Source organism: Pelodiscus sinensis, chromosome 18 (assembly GCF_052426305.1).
Source record: "Pelodiscus sinensis isolate ZL-2025 chromosome 18, ASM5242630v1, whole genome shotgun sequence".
Taxonomy (NCBI): domain Eukaryota; kingdom Metazoa; phylum Chordata; order Testudines; family Trionychidae; genus Pelodiscus; species Pelodiscus sinensis.
Genome location: NC_143069.1, coordinates 21,758,890 through 21,784,753, shown reverse-complemented (window position 1 = coordinate 21,784,753; position 25,864 = coordinate 21,758,890). Strand labels below are relative to the sequence as shown.

The following is a 25,864-nucleotide window of genomic DNA, read 5'->3' as shown; positions in this document are numbered from 1 at the left end:
ACCTGGGTCTGAGCGGCTGCGGGAGGTGGCCCGGCTGCAGCTGGAGGCCCAGGCGCTGCTGCTGACGGACCTGGACCCACAGCTACAGGGGCTGGTGCGGGGAGCGACGGGCTGGGGGCTCCCGGAGACTGACAGGTCCCCGGGGGCCGGGCAGGGCGATGCCCCCTGGTGGTAATGGGGGCTGGGCTCCCGGGGCAGATGTTTCTCTCCACAGAGGAGGAGGCCCCAGAGCCACCCTACCCGGCTGCCCCGCTGGGCTGGGTCCCGCCTTCCCAGCCGCCCCTGGAGCCAGGTCCGGGTGGGCCTGGCCGGTGGGCGAGTCGCCCCGAGCTGGTGGGATTCAGCTTCCCCGCCCGTGGGGACGGAGGAGCTGCTCCCCATCGGCCCTGGGGCCATCTTCAGGGTGTTCTTGAAGAATTGTCTGAAGCGTTTGGCCATTCTGCAAATAAGAGGAGCAAAGGGGAGCTGGGGGCGCAGCCTGAAGAGCGAAATCCAGGGATTCCCACTCCCCAGAGCGACTGCCCCCAGCCCCCAAATGGCCCCTTGATTATCGGCTCGGTCTTGCACAGGCACTGCAAGGACCTGAGGGTATGTCTACACTACAATGTTAGTTCGAATATAAATCGAACTAGCGGAGCACTTAGTTCGAACTAGGAAAACCTCATTTTACGAGGATTAAGCCTAGTTCGAACTTACTAGTTCGAATTAAGGGGTGTGTAGCCCCTTAATTCGAACTAGTGGGAGGCTAGACCTCCCCAGGTTTCCCTGGTGGCCACTCTGGCCAACACCAGAGAAACTCTATTGCCCCCCTCCAGGCCCCAGACCCCTTAAAGGGGCACGGGCTGGCTACGGTGCCCGTGCCAGGTGCAAGCCTGCCAGCACCCAGCTAGCAGACCCTGCACCTGGTACAGCACAGAGCCACCCACCCGATGTCCCCCAGCCCACCCCCTCTTCCCGGGACCAGACTGGCAGCTCCCGGGAGCTTGCCCAGGACCGCAAGAGCCGGGCACCCACCTGGGCTAGTGCGGACATCGTGGACCTCGTCCACGACCTCCGCACTAGGTCACAGGAAAGTGGACGGCTAGGGCAGGAGAGCTGCCAGCCTGGCCACCCAGGAGCAGGTGTGCATGAAAATCAAGGGGGTCCACTGAGACCCCCGACCCTGAGACCTGAGCTTACAATGGCCGTCCTGGGTCAGACCAAAGGTCCATCTAGCCCAGTAGCCTGTCTGCCGACAGCGGCCAACCCTAGGGACCCTGGAGGGGATGGACCGAAGACAGTGACCAAGCCATTTGTCTCGTGCCATCCCTCTCCAGCCTTCCACAAACCTTGGGCAGGGACACCACTCCTACCCTCTGGCTAAGACTACTCCATGGACCCAACCTCCATGACTTGATCTCACTTCCCTTTAAACTCTGTTCCAGTTGTAGCCTTCACAGCCTCCTGCAGCAAGGAGTTCCACAGGTTAACTATTTGCCTTGGGAGATAGGCCGGCCCTTGCCCACACACAACCCGCCAACCTGAAGCAGATTCTCACCAGCAACTACACAACGCACCATAATCACTCCAACTCAGGAACCAATCCTTGCAACAAACCTCGCTGCCAACTCTACCCACATATATACACCAGCAACACCATCACAGGACCTAACCAGATCAGCCATACTCTCACTGGTACATTCTCTTGCACATCCACCAACGTAATATAGGCCATCATGTGCCAACAATGACCCACTGCTATATACATCGGCCAAACAGGACAGTCCCTACGTAAAAGAATCAATGGACACAAATCTGATATTAGGAATGGCAACATACAAAAACCTGTAGGGGAACACTTCAATCTTCCTGGACACACAATTGCAGATCTAAAAGTAGCCATCCTGCAGCAAAAAAACTTCAGGACCAGACTTCAAAGAGAAACTGCGGAGCTACAGTTCATCTTTAAGTTTCACACAATCAACTCTGGATTAAACAAAGACTGTCAATGGCTTGCTAACTACAAAAGCATCTTCTGCTCTCTTGGAATTCACACCTCCAGATCAGCTGCTAGAAGTGGGCCTCATCCTCCTTGATTGGATCCACCTCCTCATCTCCAGCCTGATCCTGGCCTGCATATTTATTCCTGCCTCTGGAAATTTACACTACATGCATCTGACGAAGTGGGTCTTTGCCCACGAAAGCTTATGCTCCTACACTTCAGTTAGTCTATAAGATGCCACAGGACTCCTCGTTGCTTTTGCAGATTCAGACTAACACGGCTACCCCTCTGATACTTAACTTTCTCTTACTAGTTTGAAGCCTGCTACCCATTCCTTTCCTCTGGTGTCCTCTAGTCCTTCTTTATGGGAACTCAAGAAGAACTTTTCTGAATGCACCCTCTCCACCCAACCCCTGCTTTTAGAGACCTCTATCCTGTCCCTGCTCCATCTCCTCTTTTCTAAGCTGAACAGTCCCAGTCTCTGTAGCCTCTCTTCATCTGGGACCTGTTCCCAACCCCTGATCATGTTAGTTGCCCTCCCCTCTCCCAGCCTTTCTCTTCCCCTCTCCCACCTCCTTTTCCCAGTCTCCCCCAGTTTTGTTCAATAAAGACAGAGTCAATGTTGGAAGAAACGTTATCTTTATTTTGTACATCAGGAAGGGGGGCTAGGGAAGGGTAAGTGGAAGGAGGTGAGGGAGGAATGGGGTACGAGGCCCCGATGGGGAGGACTGGGCTGGCTCTGCGGGCTTCTGGGGATGGAAGCTCTCCTGCAGCCCCCCAATTGCCCCCTCTCCCCAGATGGCAGCCTGCGGCAAGTGCAGCCGGGCTGATGGCCGAGTGCTGTGGTGTCCCCAGTGTGGGCACTCAGGGCACTCCAAGCCAGGACTGCTTTGCAAGCGGGGCACCCCTGAGAACTGTCTGTCCGGGGTGGAGCTCGGGACCCTTTAAGCGCAGCCCTCGGCTAGCCTGAGATAGCATCTCCACGCTCTAAGACCTCCTCTCATGCCCTGCCGACACTGCTTCCGGCCATCCTTAAGCCCGGTTCAGGATCCACTCAATGTGGACATGCTAGTTCGAATTAGCAAAACGCTAATTCGAACTAGTTTTTAGTTCTAGACGCGTTAGTTCGAATTCGCTTAGTTCGAATTAACTAATTCGAACTAAGTTAGTTCGAACTAACTCTGTAGTGTAGACATACCCTGAATCTCCTACCCATCAACAGCCCCTGCTCAGCCAATCAGGGGCGAGTCTAAGCTGTGGGGGGTGGAGCTTTCTTCTGAAAGACACCGGCATAGACCTGTTCCAGCCCCACCTCACCAGTCCCCACAACGGGGGCTGCATCCCCCGCCCCACGGGCTCCTGCAAATCTCACCCCATCCCTCAGCTTGTCTGTTGTGTCCCAAGCTGGGGGGGGGGGGGAGCAGCAGGGGAAGGGCACAGAAGAGGTAAGAACAGAGCAGAAATGCGGGCGGGATGGAGGAACCCAGCCGGCCCCGGGCGGGATCCAAACCCCTGGGGGCTCTTACCTTCTGCACAAAGGTGTCGGGATGTGGAACTCACAGAGCACAAAGGAACCGTGAGGAGGAGACGCACCAGAGCTAAAGCAACCGGGGGTCTCCAAAGTCCCCTGGGCCCGCCCCTCCCCTTTATCAGCCTGAGATGTGGGTCCCTCTGTGAGGTCACCACCTCCCCACCTGCCCTTTGCCTCATATGCTGAGGGCTGCCCAAAGTCACTGTGAGGTCACTGCCCCCCCACCTCACCCTGCCAGGCAAATGTCCTTCCTCTAGCCGCCCCTCTGGGAAGTTTGAGCCATTCCTAGGGGTGCCCCCCACTCCCTGACTGGGCATCCTGCGGCCAGCAGCTGCAGTAGCCCCACAGGCTGCTCCCTGCCCTACACTGCAGGCTTCTTGCACGAGAACTGTTTCACGCAGGAGTTCTTGAGCAAAAGGTCTCGTGCAAGACCGCCTCCACCCTGCCATGTGCTTTTGTACAAGAGTGTCCATGGCAGTTGAATGCTCTCCTGCTCAAGAAAGCTCTGATGGCCATATTAGCCATAAAAGTGTCTTGCTCAAGAAGCCCCTGGAGCCTGTCCACGCTGCCTTCTTGCACAACAGCTCTTGCACAAAAGGGGCTGATTCCTCGTGGGGAGAGGAATAACTCTTGTGCAAGAAGCCCTCTTTTCTGATGCTTCACTGCAAATTTACTTGCGCAAAAATTCATGTGCAGTGTAGACGTGCCACAAGTTTTTGCACAAGAACAGTTGTTCTTGAGCAAAATGCCTGCACTGCAGCCGCAATGTGTACGTTAGGCATGTCCACTGGGAGCAGAGGAGAGGGTAGAGGAGCGGGGTCCTGGGATGGGCATGTTAATGTGGGGTGCACCCTTGGCTCACTCTGCACCTTTTGGGTGACCCTGCCTTGTTCTGTGCCTCAGTTTCCCCCCACTGCACCATGGGACCAGGGACTCTGCCCCACCTCGGTGTGCTTGGATGCAGTCAGGCCAGTCTGTGACAATTATAAAATTGTCAGACATATGGATGAACATAATTTGTTGGGGAAAGTCAACATGGTGTCTGTAAAGGGAAATCATGCCTTACTAATAGCCAGAGTTCTTTGAGGGAATCAACTATCATGTGGTCAAGGGGGATCCAGTGGAGATAGTGCATTTAGATTTCCAGAAAGCCTCTGACAAGGTCCCTCACCCAAGGTTCTTAAGTAAAGCAAGTTGTCATGGGAGAATAGGCTCGGCTTATGGTCTCCCCATAACCCTCCTGCAGCTGGTTCTGCCGCATCCAGCCGCTCAGACCCATACCCTCCCCATTGGACACATGCCTCAGTTTCCCTCCAATGGGCACATGCCCTGGTCTCAGATCTCCCCACAGGCGCATGCCCCTGGCTCTCTGCAATACTCACCGAGGAAAAGGATGGTGAGAGCAGATCCCATAATGGGGCAGTGAAGGGTACCACCGATCCCCTAATGCGCAGCTCCACCCCTCCTCAAATAAGGTGCTCAGCTGGTGGTTGCAGCTACAGGAAGTCAATAATATTTCATCTCTTCTGGTATCCCTTGCCTCTTATCGGCAGGCGACATGTCATGCAATCACAGTTAATTAGAGGTCTTTGCAAAACCGAGGAAATGATCAGCCTGGCTCAGTGTCCTGCAGCTCCAGCTTGTCCGTATCCCTGTGGGGAGAAAGGGAAGTCTCCTCTGTCTGTGGGGAGCCAGGAGACCACAGGTTCTGAAATTCAATCATGGACTGACCATTATTTCCATGACGATTCCCCTCCCCCTTTCTTTGTTTCTAGATCCAAGTGGTTGGTGACTCATGTAAATAAAATCAGGAAGTGATCATGCAATTAAAGGAAGCTGTTGTGAGGCCTGTTAGTGAAGGGACAGAGTTAAGGGTGTTTAGGGAACAGTAAGTGGCATTTCCTGGCTTTGGAGGCTTTGATTGTTTAAAGCCTCCTGCTCAGCTTGCAAACCTGCCCACGTGCAACACAAGCCCTGGCAGCATGCGAGGAATGGGCATGAAGGGGAACACCTGGGTTCACTGCCCCTTGCACCATAGCTGAGCGGTGTTGGCGGCTTTACACTGTAACGCTTGGTTCTAAGGGTCTTTAGTCAGCCTGTGAATTAAATCAGCCAGGTTCAAAAGAAAATGGGAGCAAGAGAAATTCCATTCAACCCAATGCGTCACCAACCAGGAGAGACTCAGGGACTTTCCCATGTGCCACATAAACCTTGCCCACTGAGCTGCCAGTGGGTGTGTGGCTAGGCCCCTAGAGAGGGACATAAGCTGTGTTTGTGCAGCTGCTGGCTACCTGGCAGGAGTAAGCTAGTAGTCAGGCACATTTGGCCCTGGTCCCAGCTCTGGGAGGCGAGTGGGGACTAAGGGTTAGAGGAGGAGGTTGGGAACTAGGACTCCCATGTAACAGCTAAGAACCAAGCCCTTTCTGTTTGCAGATCCTGGTTGGGCCTGGGCAGCCCTTAGACCTGCTGTGGGGAGCCAGGCTCATAAGCCTCCCCCAGCAACACACAGACAGCCCCTTCCCTCCCCCTCTCCTCCCCCCCCCTCCCGCCAGCTGCAGAACGATACAGATGCTGAGAGCATCTCTGGGCAGGCTCAGCTGAAGGGACTTGCCCCAGGCCAGGTGTTCCCCTCCCTTGGAGACCAACATCATTCCCCTTCTCATGGGCCCACAGGTCACATCCACACTTGGCCCGTTGGCCCTGGGGGAACCCGCTTCAGGGCGACAGCCCCTTCTCGTATGGTCCTTGGGGCCACACACTCCTGGGGGGGCACTAGAGCCCTTTATTTCCAACCTTCTACTGTGCTGCTTCCCATGTGAACCTCCCAACCAGCACACACAGGGACAAGGGCCGGCAATTCCTCCTGTGGCCACTAGGTGGCGCTGCAGCCTTGCACTGCCCCGTTCCCCAGAGAATCTGGATTTGTGCTGATCTGATCTGGCCCCTCTGCATTTGATGGGATAAATGAGGCCCTGTTGCACTCGCGGCTGGCTGAGTCAGGCTATGTCTGCACTCGCGGCTTCTGGCCTGAGAAATATGCAAATGAGGCTAAGCGTGGAATATCGCCTAATGAGCCACCTTTTTTGCAGAAGAGGCTCTTGCGCCAGAAGGAGCTGTCTGCACTGCCCCTTTCTGTGCAAGAAAAACCCTCTTGCGCGATGCTGTTACGCCGATTATTTTCAGGAATAACGGCATTGCGCAAGAGTGTAAAGCTGCAAAGTTGCCATCCCCACTGAGCTATGCAGTAAAGAGCAGCAAACCCATCACACCTGCTTTTCTCCCCATCACACCTGTTCTTCTGATAGTGCCAGGGCTCATGTTGCACATGGGCAGGATTGCAGGCTAAGCAGTAGGCTTTGAATAGTCAAACTCTCCGGAACCAAGAAATGCCACTTACTGTTTCCCAAACACCCTTAACTCTGCCCCCTCATGCACATGCCTTATGACACCTTCCTTTAAATGGTCAGTCAAAGACTGAATTTCAGATCCTGTACACATCTGTGTCAAGGCTGTCCCCAACTCTGGCATGATGAATGCAGAAGTGGGTCCCTCAAAAGCACTCCAAAATCTTGCCTCTGCAGGCTCTGGTAGAACCCCCCCCCCCCTAAAAAAATCCTAATACCCAGATTTTGGGGAATCCGCTGCCACCACCCAAGTAAATCCAAGAAAACCAGGGAAGAGATCACGTGGGAAACCTCCTACCTAAGGTAAAACTCTCCCCATGCCCCAAGCTCTGTTTTACTTGGAGTTGGGAAAACAGGAGATTCACAGACAACAATGAACTCTGCCCTTGTAAGTAGGCACTGAGTCCTAAGGACACAACAATCAACCAATCTCAGTTAATTACAAGATACAACAATTCTTTATTATCAAAATAAAACTACAGTAGCAAGCACAGTAAAGTGGTTAGATGGAAAGAGCCACCAAATTGATAAAGATACTCAGGGAAAACCCATGGGCTAAAACTTGGTTACAAAGAAAAAAGAAAAACACAATTAACAGCTTAGACATTATTTCCAAATCCCCAAACAAGGAAAACAACAAATCCTGACGGACTAGCTAAACTTTTCCCTACTTACACATTCTAAGAAATCCGTTCTTGGAGAGAGAATCATAAAATCATAGAATACTGGGGCTGGAAGGGACCTCGAGAGGTCATCGAGTCCAGTCCCCTGCCCCTATAGCAGGACCAAATACTGTCTAGACTATCCCTGATAGACATTTATCTAACCTACTCTTAAATATCTCCAGAGATGGGGATTCCACAACCTCCTTGGGCAATTTATTCCAGTGTTTGACAACCCTGACAGTTAGGAACTTTTTCCTAATGTCCAACCTAAACCTCCCTTGCTGCAGTTTAAGCCCATTGCTTCTTGTTCTATCCCCAGAGGCCAAGATGAACAAGTTTTCTCCCTCCCCCTTATGACACACTTTTAGATACCTGAAAACGACTATCATATCGCCTCTCAATCTTCTCTTTTCTAAACTAAACAAACCCAATTCTTTCAGCCTTCCTTCATAGCTCATGTTCTCTAGACCTTTAATGAGTCTTGTTGCTCTTCTCTGGACCCTCTCCAATTTCACCACATCTTTCTTGAAATGCGGTGCCCAGAACAGGACACAATACTCCAACTGAGGCCTAACCAGCGCAGAGTAGAACAGAAGAATGATTTGTCATGTCTTGCTCACAACACACCTGTTAATGCATCTCAGAATCACGTTTGCTTTCTTTGCAACAGCATCACACTGCTGACTCATATTCAGCTTGTGGTCCACTATAACCCCTAGATCCCTTTCTGCCGTACTCCTTCCTAGACAGTCGCTTCCCGTTCTCCCATTTCCCTCAGTCTTGGAAGAGACTACTCTACCTCTCAAACACAGAAGAGAGAGAGAAAACCCCTGTTTTTCAGTTTGAATTTTCTACTTGCATTGTTATTGACTTACCACCTGATACTTGGCTAGCTACAGGGTTAACCCCTTAGTCACCAGACACTGGTCAGCACTCCTGATTATGACAACCCGGCTCCCAGCCTAGTGTACCCTCCCCAAAGAAGACGACCTCCCTCCCTCCCTCCCCACAGAGACATGGACAAGCTGGTGCTGCTGGACATTTGGCTAGGCTGATGATTTCAGGGTTTCCTCGGTTTTGCAGAGACCTCTGGTAACTGTGACCACATGAGATTTTGCCTGCAGATGAGAAACAAGGGGTGGTGGATGCAGTGGAACTCCTTATTTGAGGCTGGGTGGAGCTGGGAAAAGGGGTGCGTCTGGTGCCCCTCACTGGCCCATTATGGCATCTGCTCTCACCATCGTCTTCCTCAGTGAGTATTGCAGATAGACAGGAGGGGACAGGGGGGATCTGAGACCAGGGCATGTTTCAATGGGGGCGGATCTGAGACCAGGGTGTGGGCCCATTGGGGTAGGTCTGAGACCAGGGGGTGGGCCCATGGGGGTGGGTCTGAGACCAGGGGGTGAGCCCATTGGGGTGGGTCTGAGACCAGGGGGTGGGCTCATGGGGGTGGGTCTGAGACCAGGGGGTGGGCCCGTGGGGGTGGGTCTGAGATCAGGGTGTGTGCCCACAAGGAGAGGGGAGGGAATCTGAGACCAGGGCATGTACCCATGGGACTGAGGGTGAGGCATGTGACTGGGTGGGGCAGTACCAGATGCGGGCGGGGGAAGGGATTCAGGAGAGACCATAAGCTGAGCCTGTTCTCTGGGGGTTGTCACTGCATCACTCTCTGGGGACCATCCTCCCTGCCCCATTGATCTAGTGACTTCCTCTATGGGGGCAGAGGACAGGTGCTGACTGCAGCATACAGGATGGGTTTGGGGACAGGGCCCCCCGCTTAGTCTGCAGCGCTGGGGGGTCCAGTTCGGCATAGGTGAGTCCCTCAGCGCTGGGGTTGGGCTCCTGGGGTAGGGAGGGAAGAGAGTCACTATGTGTATGAGTCAAAACCAGCACACAAACACACACAGCCACACACCAGACAGTCCTGATCCCAGACAGCAGGGGGTATTCATATGCAGTGAGGGGGTGCATGGTGCATTGGTGTGGGGTGAGGCAAGGCACAGAGCTGGGGAGTTTTGGGGGGCACTTACAAAGACATCTTGCAGTTTCCCTTGGCCCACGAGGGCATCTGTGGAACAAAGACACTCAGGGGCAGGGAGGGTGTGAGGAAGCCGGAATCTGTGGCTAGTTATACAGGGTGTCTATACACCATGGGCTGAGCCAATTCCCTGGAGTGAGGATGGGACACAGGGACTGGGGCTGGATCAGTGTCCCTGGGATCGCAGGATGGGTCCCAGTGAGACCCTCAGCAAGATACGGCCCCTGCCTGGCTCCATGGAAACCACAATCCCTAATGACTCGTGCTAATCACCAGGAGCCCTGTCCTGGGTGTGAAAGTAGAAAGAATTATACTGTAAGAAAAAGATGAATTGTGCTGTAATAATTGAATAAGTTGAAGGAATTCTGTTTGTCTTTTTAAGAGGAAGAAGAAAAGTATGTTAATGTTGATTGTAGGTATGCAGATCAAGGTGCTAGCCAATTTGGGCCTGAGTTTAACAGGAAAAGAAACATTAGGTGTTAGACAGGAAACAATTCCAGATAATCAGGGAGATATAGCCAGGAGATTGCTGTGTGCTTAATATTGAAATGAAGAGTACTTGAGTAGCCTCACACTAATTATGTGAAGTTTTGCCCCCCTTTTAATCCTGTTAATTTTGGCTTTCTTTTGACTGTATAAATCAAGAGGTTTGAACCTTGTATGGCACTCACATTTTCTGAATGCATTTTAGCAAAGCTTTGCTGAAATAAACAGAGCAGTCTGCCAAATCTGTGAGTCCTGTCTGACTTTGACAATTTGGAGGTTCCACCGAGATGGCAACCATCTTCGCTGAGGCTGTGTGATCCCTGACTGTTTTGCAGGATGACCGTGGTAGCTGGCACCTGGGCATTTGGCCTGAGCGGTCCTCCACCAGAACGGAAAGGTGCACAACCATAGCGAAGTCTACACCATCGAACCTGTTGGTTCCTGCTCTGTTCTGGTAGGGATCCCGGGATCTAACATCAGGACTCTGGTCAGGTAATTATTTTGTCCGGACTGAGGACTGTCTTGTCTCTGTGTCTATCCGTCTTCCCTGTGGTGTGAGTGAGTCTGGGAGCCATCCCTGTCCAGGGACTGGCCGACCAAGGGGCTCCTGTCCCCGCGGTCTGTGTGACTGGAATCTGCACAATCGCAGCCGCACCGCACCTTGGATAAAATCCTTGGAGTGAACGCAAGGGCGATTGAGGCAGTAGCCTGTGGGCTTCTTTTGTGTGTTGCACTGGGCACCGCTCTGACGAACCCGAATTTCCTCCTTGTGTGATTGGTGTATGAAGTCCTCCTGTATGGGTAACTAGACATCTAAGCAGGGATAGTTCCCTAAAGGGACCCTGGCTCAGTTTATATATTTTAGAAAGGGTCCGGACTCCTGTAAATTTCTGGAAAAATGATCTAGATTAACTCTGGGGGGATCCCAAAACTCAGTGGCCACTGTTAGGATCTTGGAACAAAGACCAAGTGGACGTCTTAAAAGACAAACTTGGCCTTCCCAAAACTAAATTGGCTAGAGGAGAGGTAGATAGCTTCATGCAGTGGTGGGACGAGGCAAATCTTAAATGAACTGAATCGAAGCTCGCCTCCCTTAAAAATTCTAATTATAAGAAAAAGCTTTATTGGAAACCTCCTCTCCCACCACCAGACCGAGCGCTTCCCTTTACCCCGTCCTCCAAGAAGACTCAGACCGGTCCCACTTGAAGCTATAAACCCTGGACCCACACAGAGCTCCACTCGATTTTAAAAGGTTTTCCAAAGCCCCAGGAAAACCCTACCAAATTTGCAGAGGAATTTTGCTAGTGTGCAATGCCTATGAACCCTCTGAAGCAGACCTCCTGCAACTGTGTAAACTACTTATAACCCCGTAAACAGCAACAAAGAAAAAAAACCCGGGCAACTATCACACAGACTGACTGATGGTTTTTTTGTTTGGTTGGTTGGGTTTTTTTGGGTTTTTTGGGATACAGCAACCAGGTAAAAATGGACAGGGCGCCCTGGCGCATGCGTTTGTTAATAGCCTCTTATCTGCTATTAGCAGTATGTTAAAGCAAATAAGTGTTGGATGGGAGGCCAAGACCATGGACAAATTGCAAGCAGTGGCAGAGCATTGCCACTGCACTCTAAAAAGAAAGAGAAGCAGTCCTCACAAAAGTTGATAGCTCTGCAAATACAGCATTATTCAGGGCAGGGCAGACAGTACTGGGAATGGGGAGGGTACCAAGAATGGGGATAAGGTCAGAGAAGGGGTCGTGGCACCGGGTTTTTGGGATTTAAAGGTTTCAGCTCCGGTCATATCCACCCTGTGGGAACAAGGCATTATTGTCCCCTGTTCCAGCCCCTGTAACACCCCTATCCTCCTCCCAGTTCGAAAAGCTGATGGTAAATCATGGCGGTTTGTTCAGGATCTTCAAGCTATTAACTGCATTGTTGTACCCACCTTTCCTGTAATCCCTAACCCAGCAACTAATCTGGCTTCTATCCTGCCAGATGCAACTCATTTTACTGATGTTGATCTGTGTTCTGCTTTCTTTTCTGTCCCGGTTCACCCTAAATCCCAGTATCTTTTTGCCTTTTCTTACAAGGAGCAGCAGTATGCTTCCCAAGGGGTACACAGAAAGCCCGTCTTACTTTTCCCAAGCATTAGCCAAAGACCTTGTTGACCTGGTCTTCCCCTCTGGGTCCACATTGGTCCAATGTGTAAATGATCTACTCCTCTGTTCCCCTTCATTATCTGCCTCAGAAACTGACTCTTTAGTGCTTCTCACTGCCCCCCCCGCCACCTTAGGGTTACCTGACTACTGTAAGCCTTTACCCTTTTCTGCCACGAGCAATCTGGTTGTGCACTTGGGGTTCTTACTCAGGAGCATGGTGGCAAAAATCGTCCAGTAGCTTATTTCTCTGCCACCTTGGATCCTGTTGCCCAAGGTCTACCCCCCTGTCTGCGTGCTGTGGCTGCCGCGGCACGCCTAATTGAAATGTCTGAGTCCCTTGTCCTCCGCTCTCCTGTTTCTCTCATGGTCCCTCACTCTATAGATACTCTCCTGCTACAATGTAATACAGCTCACCTTTCCTCCGCCCGCCTCACTTTTACTGCTTTCGGCTTCGCATATCACCATAAAGTGCTGTTCTCAGTTGAACCCTGCCACTCTCCTTCCTCTGGCTAATGACGGTGAACCCCACGACTGCCTTGCAAGTGTCTCTGCTGTCACCGTCTCATGCCCCGACCTTTCTGATGTCCCTCTCTCTAACTCCGACCTTGTGTTATTCACTGACGGTTCCTGCTTTAGAGATAGCCAAGGTCGTCTCCTCGCAGGATACGCTGTGGTATCACTCTCTGAAACCCTAGAAGCTGCGCCTTTACCTTCTGTCACCTCAGCACAAGTCGCTGAACTAGTTGCCCTAACCCGCGCTTGCTTTCTGGCTGAGGGACGCTCCGCCACCATTTATACTGATTCTCCATATGCTTTTGGGGTTGTACATGACTTTGGCACCCTCTGGCAAGCTCGGGGTTTCCTTACCTCTGCTGGTACCCCTATCAAGAATGGCCCCTACATTGCTGCTCTCCTGTATGCACTCCCATCTGCATTAGCTATTGTTAAGTGCCCTGGTCACTCCACAGCAGATACTAATGTTGCTAAGGGTAATGCTGCCATAGAACCTTCCCCAGGTGCGTTTCTCGGTTCCCTTTCTGTTTCTGTACCACCGCAGTCCCTTTCTAAAGTCACCCTGCTCCAAGACTCTGCCTCAGAAACAGAAAAAGACTCCTGGGTCGCCCAGGGTTGCTCTCTACACCCTGATTCCCTTTGGCGTCCCCTTATTGGTGCCTTTCTGGCCCCCTTTTCGCTCTACCCAGCTCTGGCCGCCCTGCTACACGGCATTTCGCATGTCGGAAAGGAGGGTATGATCTCTGCTGTAACTAAGGCAGAATGGTGGGCCCCCCCATTTCAGCTCTTTTGCAGCTCACCACTGTGCCGCCTGTACCACTTGCCAAAGCTACAATGTTGGCAAACCTGTAAAGGTAGCTCAAGGGTTCTGGGGCCTGCCCCAAGCACTGTTCTTGCATTGGCAGCTTGATTTTGTACAAATGCCTGTGTGTCAACTATATGAATTTATTTGGGTTATGGTATGCTTATTTTCGGGTTGGATTGAAGTCTTTCCTTGTCGCAAAGCTGATTCGCTGTCTGTTGCCAAATGTTTGTTAAATCATATTATGCCTGCCAAAGAAACTCCTGCCACTCTGTCCAGTGACCGGGGTACACGTTTTACTGAACAACTTGTTCAGCACCTGGATCGTGTGTTACATGTCACACACCTGCTGCACTGTCCCTACCATCCCAAAGACATAAATTAAGTCCTTTTGAAATTGTTTATGTGAACAATGGCTACCATTACTCCAGTCTCAGACTTGAACTTGACTCACAGTACACTCCTTCAGTACTGCAAGGGACTAATGCAAGCTGTAAGTCACTTCCATTCACAGGTTCGAGCCGCCTGGCCGACGGAACCCACCTCGGATGCCTGCCACACTCTCGAGACAGGTGATTGGGTCTACGTACGACACCACCAACGAAAACACGCCATGGAACCCCGGTGGAAGGGCCTGCATCAGGTGCTGCTCACTGCCCAGACGGCTGTTAAGTTATCCGGCATCGCAGCATGGATACAGGCTTCGCAGTGTAAGAAGGCACCATCCCCAGCGGACCAATCATCACCTCAGGACCATGCAGAGTCAATTTTGACTCCAGAAGAAGACGTAGAGGAACAGCCTGCAATACCTTACAACCTACGTTCGCGTAAGGATTGCCTGAAGCAGATGAGGACCAAAAGCAAGGCCCAAGAAGAAGCAGTAGTGAGCCTAGCGCCTGCTGCCTGGTGGACATAAAACCGTAACTGCGGGTCCCTCAGTGGAGGTTGTCAGAACCAAAAGGGTCTTGCCTCCAACATGTGCCTCTGGTGGGGCCTGTTCCTCGGCCACTGGTGTCTTAAGATCTGGGGAATCCACAATGACAATGACAATTCTTTTATCCACCAGCAAGTATGGATCGCTCAGACCCTTAATATCTCTAATTGCTGGGTCTGCAGCCACATTCCATCCCACTCACAAGCTGGTTCCTGTCTTGGCAATCCCACTTAATTCCCCAGGCCTCACCCGTTTAACAAGACATGGAACAGTAATGACACTTGGGAAGCAGTGGGAATAATTGTGGGAATAAATGTATCTAAACGGATAAGTGTGGAGGAGAAAAAAGGTCACTGGTGTTTGGTGTGTAATGGGACGGGGCTGAATCTGGGGAGGAGCAGTTGTCTCCAGCATATTGTAACATCAGTACAATCTTTAATGCCATGCAAATAACACCACTCCCCGTAAGGAGAATCACCGTGTGCCCTTCGGGGGATATTACTCCTCCTTTGTAGACACCTATATGGCAAAGGGGTGCAACCGACCCTTCCCGGCTTTGATAGGGCATCATTGGGTCTGTGGAACAAAGGCCTATACCACATTACCAGTTAACTGGTCAGGTATCTGTTATCCCGCCCAACTCTTCCCACAATTCCGAGTGTTAGAGTCCTTCCCATGAGAACGCCTCCGTAATTTTAGGCGAAAAAGAAGGGACTTGTCGGATGCCCAATGGTATGTGAATCACATAAGCCCTTTAACTTGGGAAGAGGCTATTGGTGGTTCCTTTGACCCACTTGGGGGAGTAATACATCATGCAAAAAGGCTTCTGAGGTTACAAACAGTAGTTAAAATCATGGAAAATGAAACTGGAAAAAGTTTAAGGGCCCTGGCCAAAGAAACAGGAGCGATCAGACAAGTGGTCCTCCAAAACCGTCAGGCATTGGATATAGTGCTGGCAGCAAAAGGAGGGACCTGTGCTCTCATTGGCAAAGAATGTTGTGTATATATACCAGACAACACCAATGATATAATAGATCGCGCTAGCTACTTAAAAAAGATTGCATACCTTTCCAACGAAGAGCCAAGTTCCCTGTGAAAATGGCTAAGTAACTTGTCCAATTTCTCTGGCATAGGAAACTGGTTGTTTCAGGAAGCCCTGACTATCCTATTTGGAATCTTAATAATTTTTGTATGTTTTCAGTTAATCTCCTGTTGTATCCAAAACTGTGCAAGACATGTCACAGACATGTCCCCTCACCAGAGTGCTAATCTGATGCTTTTAAATATCACTAATGAACAAAAAGACAAAGAACGGTTAATGCAAGGAACCCAGTAATTGTTGGTCATAGGCGAGGCTTGACCAAAAGGAGGGATTGTGAAAGTAGAAAGAATTATACTGTAGGAGAAAGATGAATTGTACTGTAATAATTGAATAAGTTGAAGGAATTCTGTTTGTCTTTTAAGAGGAAGAAGAAAAGTATGTTAATGTTGATTGTAGGTATGCAGATCAAGGTGCTAGCCAATTTGGGCCTGAGTTTAACAGGAAGAGAAACATTAGGTGTTAGACAGAAAGCAATTCTAGATAATCAGGGAGATATAGCCAGGAGATTGCTGTGTGCTTGATATTGAAATCAAGATACTTAACCACACTAATAATGTGAAGTTTTGCCACACCCTTTGATCTTGTTAACTTGGCCTTTTGACTGTATAAAATCAAGGGGTTTGAACCTTGTATGGTACTCACATTTTCTGAATGCATTTTAGCAAAGCTTTGCTGAAATAAACAGAGCAGTCTGCCAAATCTGTGAGTCCTGTCTGACTTTGACACTTCCCAGGGTGCCCTGGTGGCCACTCCAGCCTCAACCAAGATCACTCCTCTCCTTCCTCCCTCCCCGGAGCCTTTAGGGGTTGACTCTGGCCACAGTGTCTGCGCCAGTTCCAAGCCTGCCAGGCCAGAGCCAGCAGTTACTACCCCTGACCCAGTGGCCCCCAAACATGAGCCAGCAAAGACTGGCAGCCAGCCCTCCACCACTCGCCAGGAGCAGTCTGCCAGCTCCCAGGAGCCTGACAGGGGCTGGAGAAGGCGGGCGCCTTCCTGGTCCAGGGTGGAGATCATGGACCTTATTCAGGTTTGGGGGGATTGCCCCCAATGTCCATGATCTCTGCACTAGAGAGAGGAATGCGGCCATCAATGGCAGGATAGCTGCCAGCCTGGCACTAAAGGCCACATGTGAACCCAGGAGCAAGTTTGCATGAAAATCAAGTTGGTCTGGAGAGCCCCCCAACCCTGAGCCTTGACCTTCCCCTCCCCTTTCTTCCCCTTGCTTCCTCCCCCCAAGTTTTCCCCCTCTCCTCTCCCCGCCTCTCTTCTCCTCTCTCCCGCCTCCTTTCCCCAGTCTCACCAGAGTTTCATTCTCCCCCCTCTTCCCCGGGGTTTTGTTAAATAAAGATAGTTTGTGTTCATGAAAATACGTGTATTTTATTTGACATCAGGAAGGGGGCTTAGGGAGAGGTAAGTGGAAGGACGTGAGGGAGGAATGAGGCACAAGCCCCCAGTGGGGCAGACCAGAGAGGCTCTGAGGGCTCCTCAGGATGGAAGCTCTCCCGCAGGGCCTCCTGGATACTGACAGCCCCCTGATGGACCTCTCAGATGGCAGCCTGCAGAAAGTTCAGACAGGTCCGCAGCAACGCGTCCACGAAAAGCACCAGAGTGCCCAGGGGCAGCTCTGGCTTCACGTTGCAGAGTGCTGTGATGTCCCGAGTGAAGGCAACCAGAGCACACAGAGACAAAATGGTTTCCTGTCCCTCATGGAGGTAGGCAAGCAAGCAGGGAAACCTGAGAACTGGCTGTCCAGGGGGGTGCCTTTAAGCACAGGCCTCAGACAGCCTCAGGCAGCAGCCACACAAAGTAACTCCTGACCTGATGCCCTGCCGGACCTGGTTATGTCCGGCCTTAAATGCGATTCACCGTCCACTCAGTGTGGACGCGCTATTTCGAAATAGCAAAACGCTATTTCAAAATGCATTTTGTGTGTAGACGCGCTATTTCGAAATAAGATATTTTGAAATAATGCTGTAGTGTAGACATACTCTGAAAGAAGAAATCAGGCCCCTGAGTAATTGAAACAGATACTTCAAAGAGTTTAATTGGAAACATGTGCACAGTAAATACAAACACTATATTATTTACAGGGGAGGGTTATTTACAGGTGACTGTTTGTGAGGCACAGCATGGCCAGCACCTGAGAAATAAACTTAAAGAGTCATCAGCATTTGTACAATGCCCCTTAATAAATATAATAATATGGGTTGGGATTAAGCTGCTGGATATGGAATGGAAAACAATCTCCAAAACAGGAAACACCACAAGATTAGGGGAACTCCTATTACCTAATATAGTGAATGATCAGAAAGTGTCAATTCAACAGGGGAAAACACTGATCCCCTTCCCATATTCAGCCATCACAGGAAGATTCTCTCCCCATTGAGAACCACAGACAATGATATCCCAGACCCCCTCAGCCTTTTACCCTCCTTTGCTAACTGTTGTCTGGTGACTCCTCATAGGCCCAGAACCCAGGAGGGCAAGAGTAAAGTGCTGAGAGAGACTAGAAACCTAACTATTCAGGAAACTTTTTGTATGAGGTGGAGGATCATAGCCTCTAAATTTGGAGGACGAATGATATCTGCTGAGTCCCTTCTTTGAAGGGCAGAGTGTTCTGAACTCCCAATATCATCAGAGGGAGTTTGAGGACACTCAGCAACTTATGAGACTGGACAATACAAGCACAGTTAAAGGCCCTGGATATCTAAAGGAAATCACCAAAATCCACAGTTAGATGCTTAAATGCCAATTAAAGCCACCCTTAGTGAATTCCCCCGGCATGTGTAATCCCCTAAGTAGTATAAGGGCCCTACCATCAATCAAACGTTAGCCCTGCCCCCTGATCCCGGAAGTCCCGCCCCCTGACCGCCAGAATTCCCTTCTCCCCTGTCACCAGAAGTCCGGCCACTGGATGGTAGTACATCCGGGTCAAGAGGGACAGCTGACCGGGTGTCATGTGACCCCCGTTAGGCCCGTCCCCTGTCACCGGAAGTCCTGCCTTTGGGGGTAATACATCCGGGGTCAAGAGGGGCAGGTGACCGGAAGTAAGGAGTGTCATGTGACCCCTCTAAGGACTCGCCCCGCCTCCCTCAACCAATCAGGAAGGGTTTTTCCCCTGTAGGACCGCCCCGCGAACCGCTTTAACCAAGCGGGGGGGCAGTTCTGGGACCGGATGACCCGCCCCGCAGTGGGTTGTGTGACCCCTCTAAGAACTTGCCCCGCCTCCCTCCACCAATCAGGAGGGGGTTTTTCCCTGTAGGACCGCCCCGCGAACCCCTTTGACCAATCGGGGGGTAGTTTTGGGACCGGATGACCCACCCAGCAGTGGGTTGTGTGACCCCTCTAAGAACTCGCCCTGCCTCCCTCTACCAATCAGGAGGGGTTTTTTCCCTGTAGGACCGCCCCACAAATCGCTTTGACCAATCCGGGGAGTGCAGTTCCGGGACCCGTTGACCAGACCGGAGACGGGTCGTGTGACCCCTCTAAGAGCTTCCCGTGACACCCTTTGCCAATCAGAGCATAGCACTTCCCCGTAAGTTCTAGCGCCACACAAAAGAGGCCATCTTGTTCCAAGAGCGCGTGTTTCAGAGAGCGTGCAAACGCTGAGCGGAAACATGGCTTCTTTCACCAACTTTGTTTTGGTGCCGAGAAGAAAGCGCTACATCAGCGACAGTTCCGAGGAGGAAGGAGAAGTTGAAGGGAGCCCTTTGACCCACCCGCTGATGGATACACCAATATCTGACACCGAAACCCAACCGCTCACGATGCAGCCAGACAAGCTAGATAGCCTGGAGGAAGAAGGTGCCCATGGCTCCCAGGAGTCGGACAAGACGCATGGAAAAGAAGCCAAATAGGTAAATGAAAGATCGAAGTTGGGGCATCATGGGGTTAGGAATCCGGGATTTTGTAAACTTTAAAAAAAAAATGACCAGAGCGTCTTACATTATTTCTTTCTGGCAATCTTTTGACAGCTTGACGATGCCTTTCTAGCTGACCGTCAGACCCAGGACAGCATTGCATCGGACGAGGAAGACGAACCGGGCCCACCTTGTTTTTGCTCAACACCGATACGAAGCATTGAAGAGAACGCCTAGGATGACGGCCATGAAGAATTCAGGAGGTGGCTGTGCATTGACCTAGTTGAGCCAGTGCCACATCATAAGCGTAAAAAAGTTATGCGCTCTATTGTACGCATTAGTGTTTATACCGTCCTTAGTCACTGTCTTAGGGAAAAGCTTTTTGAGGACTGTGAGGGTTGTGTCATAAATGCGCCAGCCCAGCGGTACCATGACTGTTTGACTTGGACTCCAGAGGGTATAAACTGCAAGCTCCAGGGCCTATGTGCTGAACTGTGTTTGGAAATCTTATTAAATACTGTTATTGCCGTAGGTCCGTGGTCCCCAACACGTTGCCCACGGGCGCTATGGCGCCCGCAGGGGCATTTGCATGCACCCGTCAGGTGCTCGGGGCTGACCTGGCCCTGGGCACATAGCGCGTGGCGCTTGCACGGGGGGGCGCGCCGGCCCCGGGCGCGCGGCGCTTGGCAGGGGGAGTGCCGGCCTCGGGCGCGCGGCGCTTGGCGGGGGGAGCGCCGGCCCCGGCCACGGGCGTGTGGCGCTTGGCGGGGGGATTGCCGGCCTCGGGCGCGCGGCGCTTGGCGGGGGGAGCGCCGGCTCCGGCCCCGGGCGCGTGGCACTTGCGGGGGGAGCGCCGGCCCCGGGCGCGCGGCGCTTGGCGGAGATGAGCATTACTATGGGGTTCTGGATGTGAAAAAGTTGTTCGGAGCGAAAAATTATTGTGAGTTTTGCCACACAGTATACAGTCATGACCACTCTTGCAGGTATTGTTGCCGCCTCTGCTTGAGCGGAACGTGCTCAGACAGCGTGGGCGTGCCGCTGCGGTGTCCTAGCTGTATCTTGGAACAAGATGGCCTCTTTTGTGTGGCGCTAGAACTTATGGCGAAGTGCTATGCTCTGATTGACAGAGGGTGTCACGGGAAGCTCTTAGAGGGGTCACACGACCAGCTTCCGGTCTGGTCAACGGGTCCCAGAACTGCACTCCCCCGAATGGTCAAAGCGATTTGTGGGGCGGTCCTACAGGGAAAAAAACCCTCCTGATTGGTAGAGGGAGGCAGGGTGAGTTCTTAGAGGGGTCACACGACCCACTTCTGGGCGGGTCATCCGTTCCTGGAACTGCCCCCCGATTGGTCAAAGCAGTTCACGAGGCGGTCCTACAGGGAAAAAACTCTTCCTGATTGGTGGAGGGAGGCGGGTTGAGTTCTTAGAGGGGTCACACGACCCACTTCTGGGCGGGTCATCCGTTCCCGGAACTGCCCCCCGATTGGTCAAAGCGGTTCGCGGGGCGTTCCTACGGGGAAAGCCCTTCCTGATTGGTAGAGGGAGGAGGGGCAAGTCCTTAGAGGGGTCACATGACACCCCTTACTTCCGGTCACCTGCCCCTCTTGACCCCGGATGTATTACCCCCAAGGGCGGGACTTCCGGTGACAGGGGACGGGCCTAACCGGGGTCACATGACATCCTTTTTTACTTCCGGTCACCTGTCCCTCTCGACCCGGATGTACTACCCTCCAGGGGCGGGACTGCCAGTGACAAGGGAGAAGGGACTTCCGGGGAGTCGGGGGGGGGGGGACTTCCAGGGTCAGGGGGCGGGGCTAATGTTTGATTGATGGTAGGGCCCTTATACTACTCCCCTACCCCATAGACAGCTAGCAGATATAGCGTTCAGTCTAGCTTCCCACCCAAGTATATGATGTGCAAGCTGGAAACAGAAGCAGGAGCTCTTTCTTCTATTTGTCTGTGCTTCATTCCCCGAGCACTCATCCAGGTCAGATGTCTCTTAGGACCTGAGTTGCCACCAGCTGGACAATGGGACTTGGGTCATTCTGTAGGACCTGGAGAGCTGGAATTACAGAGAATATGACTCACTTTTCATATAGTCACCTATGCCTGCAGTAGCTGGAGATTTAGTACCAGTGAGTACCAAGCTCCAGAAGCTCTCTGTACAAACAAAGCTTTAGGTTCCTCCATTGGGATCCTTCCAAGCTCCAAACTGAGATGGAGGAGGGGGGAGAGGGGAGACCCTGACCCTACCAGAAACTCATCCAATTGGAAGGTGCTCCATTGACTCAATAGCTTCTGCTTTTAAGTTATTTTACATCTCCTGACAGAAATAAATCTGATGGTGTGGAGTTTGGGGTAGCAAAAAGTGGCTCCCAGGGAGCCGATGGAGCCCAAAGAGTGGATCACACAGGTTGGGAAGAGGCATTGCCAGGGTAGCCAGGAGATGCACTGACTTATATCACACTGGCTGCAGTTTCCTCCAGGTACGTCTACACCGCAAAGTTAATTCAAAATAACAGCTGTTCTTTTGAATTCACTTTAATAGCATCTATACATGCAAACCGCTATTTCGAAATTAATTCGAAATAGCAGAGCGCTTAATTCAAATTTGGTAAACCTCATTCTACGAGGAGTAACACCAAATTTGAAATAGCTATTTCAAATTAAGTGCTGTGTAGACAATTAATTCAAAATAGGGGGCCTCCAGCCCTTCCCAGGGAGCCCTGGTGGCCACTCTGGGCACAACCAGGAAAACTTCCTCTCCTCTCCCCCTGGCCCCAGAGCCATTAAAGGGATAGACCCTGGCCCGTGCCAGATCCAAGCCTACCAGCCAAGAGCCAGCAGTGGCCACCGGGGCCCCTGAGCCAGTAGCCACAAAACGTGAGCCAGCAAGGCACTGGCAGCCAACCCTCCACTGCTCCTCAGGAGCAGTCTGCCAGCACCCAGGAGCCTGACAGGGGCTGGAGAAGGCGGGTGCCTTCCTGGTCCAGGGTGGAGATCATGGACCTTATTCAGGTTTGGGAGGGATGCCCCAGCATCCATGATCTCCGCACTAGACAGAGGAACACGGCCGTCAATGGCAGGATAGCTGCCAGCCTGGCCACCAAAGGCCACATGCGAACCCAGGAGCAGGTTTGCATGACAATCAAGTTGGTGCGGTGAGACCCCCAACCTTGGGCCCTGATCTTCCCTTCCCCCTTCTTCCCTTTGCTTCTCCCTTCCAACTTCCTCCTCCCAGGTTTCACCCTCCCCTCTCCCACCCACTCTATTCCTCTCTCCCACCTCCTTTTCCCAGTCTCCCCAGAGGTTCACCCTGTTGTTCAATAAACCCAGTTTCTATTTTTGAACATACATGTCTTTTATTTGACATCAGGAAGGGAGGCTAGGGAGGAGTAAGTAGATGGACGTGAGGGAGGAATGGGGCACGAGCCCCCGGTGGGGAGGACCGGGGTGGCTCTGAGGGCTCCTCGGGGTGGACACTCTCCTGCAGGGCCTCCTGGATCCTGACAGCCCCCCGATGGACTCCCCGGACGGTAGCCTGCAGCAAGTGCAGCTGGGCTGATGGCAACAACCCTACGAGACGCACCGGTGTGCCCAGGGGCAGCTCTGGCTCCATGTGGCCGAGTGCTGTGGTGTCCCGAGTGCAGGCACTCAGGGCACTCCAAGACAGGACTGCTTTGCTCTCCCTCATCGGGGTAGACAAGCGAGCGGGGAACCCTGAGAACTGTCTGTTCGGGGTGGGGGTAGGGTCCCGTGAAGCACGGAGCTCAGTTAGCCTGAGGCAGCAGCCCCACACACTATGTCCTAACCTGATGCCCTGCCAGCACTGGTTCCGGCCAGCCTGAACTTCGGTTCAGGGTCCACTCAGTGTGGACGCGCTATTTCAAAAGAACAAAATGCTATTTTGAAATAGGTTTTGTGTATAGATGCATAATTCGAATTAGCTTAATTCAAATTAACTATTTCGAATTAAGTTAACTTGAATTAACGCTGTAGTGTAGACGTACCTCTTTCAGAGCAGACTAAAGCTGAATCTGTCCTTTGATGTGTGGCTGATGCACTTCACACCTGTGGTATCAGTTACTGCTTGCTTGTCAGCTAAATTTCTTTATAACTCACTAATGAATAGGATTTCACCTGTATTTGTTACTTACAGGTCAACAGATGTTCCATGTCCAGCCATTTCATATTCTTGGTGTCCGTATGTTCCAGGATGATGCCTAAATAAGCAGTGTAAAATAAACATCAATAAAAAACCTTCTCTTGTTAAGTGCAAGGTGATAACATTGGCCCTTTGGCTTCTATTGTGGGTCTAAGGTGAGCTGTAGGCAAGAAAATACTAGAAAAGTTTAGCGTCCACACTGAAGAGAAGAAGAGAAAAAAATTAAGAATGTTTACATAAAACCTCATTTGCTTTAAACAATCTATGTTCCTCTTGCCACTGCTGTCAGTTAGTGGAGATATACTAGGATAGTGTATTAATCTAGTGGTGTGAACAAAGGGCTGGGGCCAGGAATAAGTGCGTACTAAGCAAGGATCTCACATGGATAAATTAATTAGGCCACAATGCTTGCCTGGCTTGCATGGGTGTGCTAAGGAAAGGATGGCACAGGGCCAAAGGGGAGGAATCTAGTGCTTCCTGGGCAAGGCAATCAGGAACCTGCAACAGCAGGCACTGTGTGGCGGTGGCCTGCCTACCTCCCAGTGATGAAGCACCAGTAAGGAACAGTCAACAACACTGAGCTTAGGTCTATAGTTTGAGTCCACACTAACTCTGACTACTAAAAATAGAGTGCAGGTCAGATGACAGAAGCAGTCGGAGGAGCTAGCCACCTTGAGAACAGACTTTTGGGTTTGGATGGGATCATCCTTGGAATAGTTAACCCCTCCTGCTACTCCTGCCACAGCTACTCTATTTTTAGCACACTAGTTTGATCGGAGAATAAACATACCCTACGTGACAGTGTGCCAGCCTCTGCTACTAAATGACTGCGCCATCTCAAAGCATTCTATTGCAAATTACAAATTCCTCCTAACACCACACTGGAGAAGTAGGAGAACATTAACATCTCCATTTATGCATGAGAAGTCACAGCACGGAGAGATTAATAGTAGCTCAGTGCTGCACACAGGGACTTTTTCTGTCTACCTCAAAGGGAATACCAAAAGGGACACGGCACACTTTCTCTCACCAGCTAACTTGGCTGCAACTGCCCGGATCTCTTCCCAGCTGCTGCAGAAGTATGTGATGGTGCTTTTGTAAAAGTTCTCCAGTAGCTCAGCCTTCTCTTTGGCCTAGAGAAAATCAGGGACACATGAGCTCTCTCTGGCTAGAAATGCCCTTTGACTGCCAACACATGCCTTTACAAACCACAAGTAAACAGTCTGTGTTCCTCTTGCCACTGCTGTCAGTTATTGGACTCACTCAGACTTTTTTTTTAATTTAAACAAGTAAATAAAAGAAAGGACAGGAGGCTGTGTAGAAGTGGGGAAAGTGGGAATCTATGGCAGATTTACATTCCTCTCACCCTCAGTCCTGTATCCCACTCTAATAGGGTACGTCTACACTACAATGTTAATTCGAACTAATTTAGTTCGAATTACTTAATTCGAACTAATTTAGTTCGAATTACTTAATTCGAACTAAGCTAATTAAAACTAACGGATCTAGACTAAAAAACTAGTTCGAATTAGCGTTTTACTAATTCGAACTAGCATGTCCACATTAAGTGGACCCTGAACCGGGCTTAAGGATGGCCGGAAGCAGTGCCGGCAGGACATCAGAGGAGGACTAAGAGCGTGGAGATGCTGTCTCAGGCTAGCCGAGGGCTGTGCTTAAAGGGTCCCAACCCCCACGCCGGACAGACAGTTCTCAGGGGTGCCCCGCTTGCAAAGCAGTCTTGGCTTGGAGTGCCCGGAGTGCCCACACTGGGCACATCACAGCACTTGGCCATCAGACCGGCTGCACTTGCCGCAGCCTGCCATCTGGGGAGATGGGGCAATTGGGGGGCTGCAGGAGAGCTTCCACCACAAAAGCCCGCAGAGCCAGCCCAGTCCTCCCCATCGGGGGCGCGTACCCCATTCCGCCCTCAACTCCTTCCACTTACCCTTCCCTAGCCCCTCTTCTTGATGTACAAAATAAAGGACAATTGTGTTCAAAAATGGAATCTGTCTTTATTGAACAAAACTGGGGGAGACTGGGAAAAGGGGGTGGGAGAGGGGAAGAGAGAGGGTGGCAGAGGGGAGGGCAACTAAAATGATCAGGGGTTGGGAACAGGTCTCATATGAAGAGAGGCTAAAGAGACTGGGACTTTTCAGCTTAGAAAAGAGGAGACGGAGGGGGGACAGGATAGAGGTCTCTAAAACCAGGAGTTGGGTGGAGAGGGTGC

The 25,864-nt window shown here is 51.5% G+C and overlaps 1 protein-coding gene across 1 annotated transcript in view; it reads left to right on the top strand.

The window, feature by feature from the left end:
• LOC142823387 (uncharacterized) overlaps positions 1-25,864 on the top strand; it is a 210,140-nt gene that overhangs the window by 64,814 nt on the left and 119,462 nt on the right. The gene's annotated exons all lie outside the window — the stretch shown is intronic.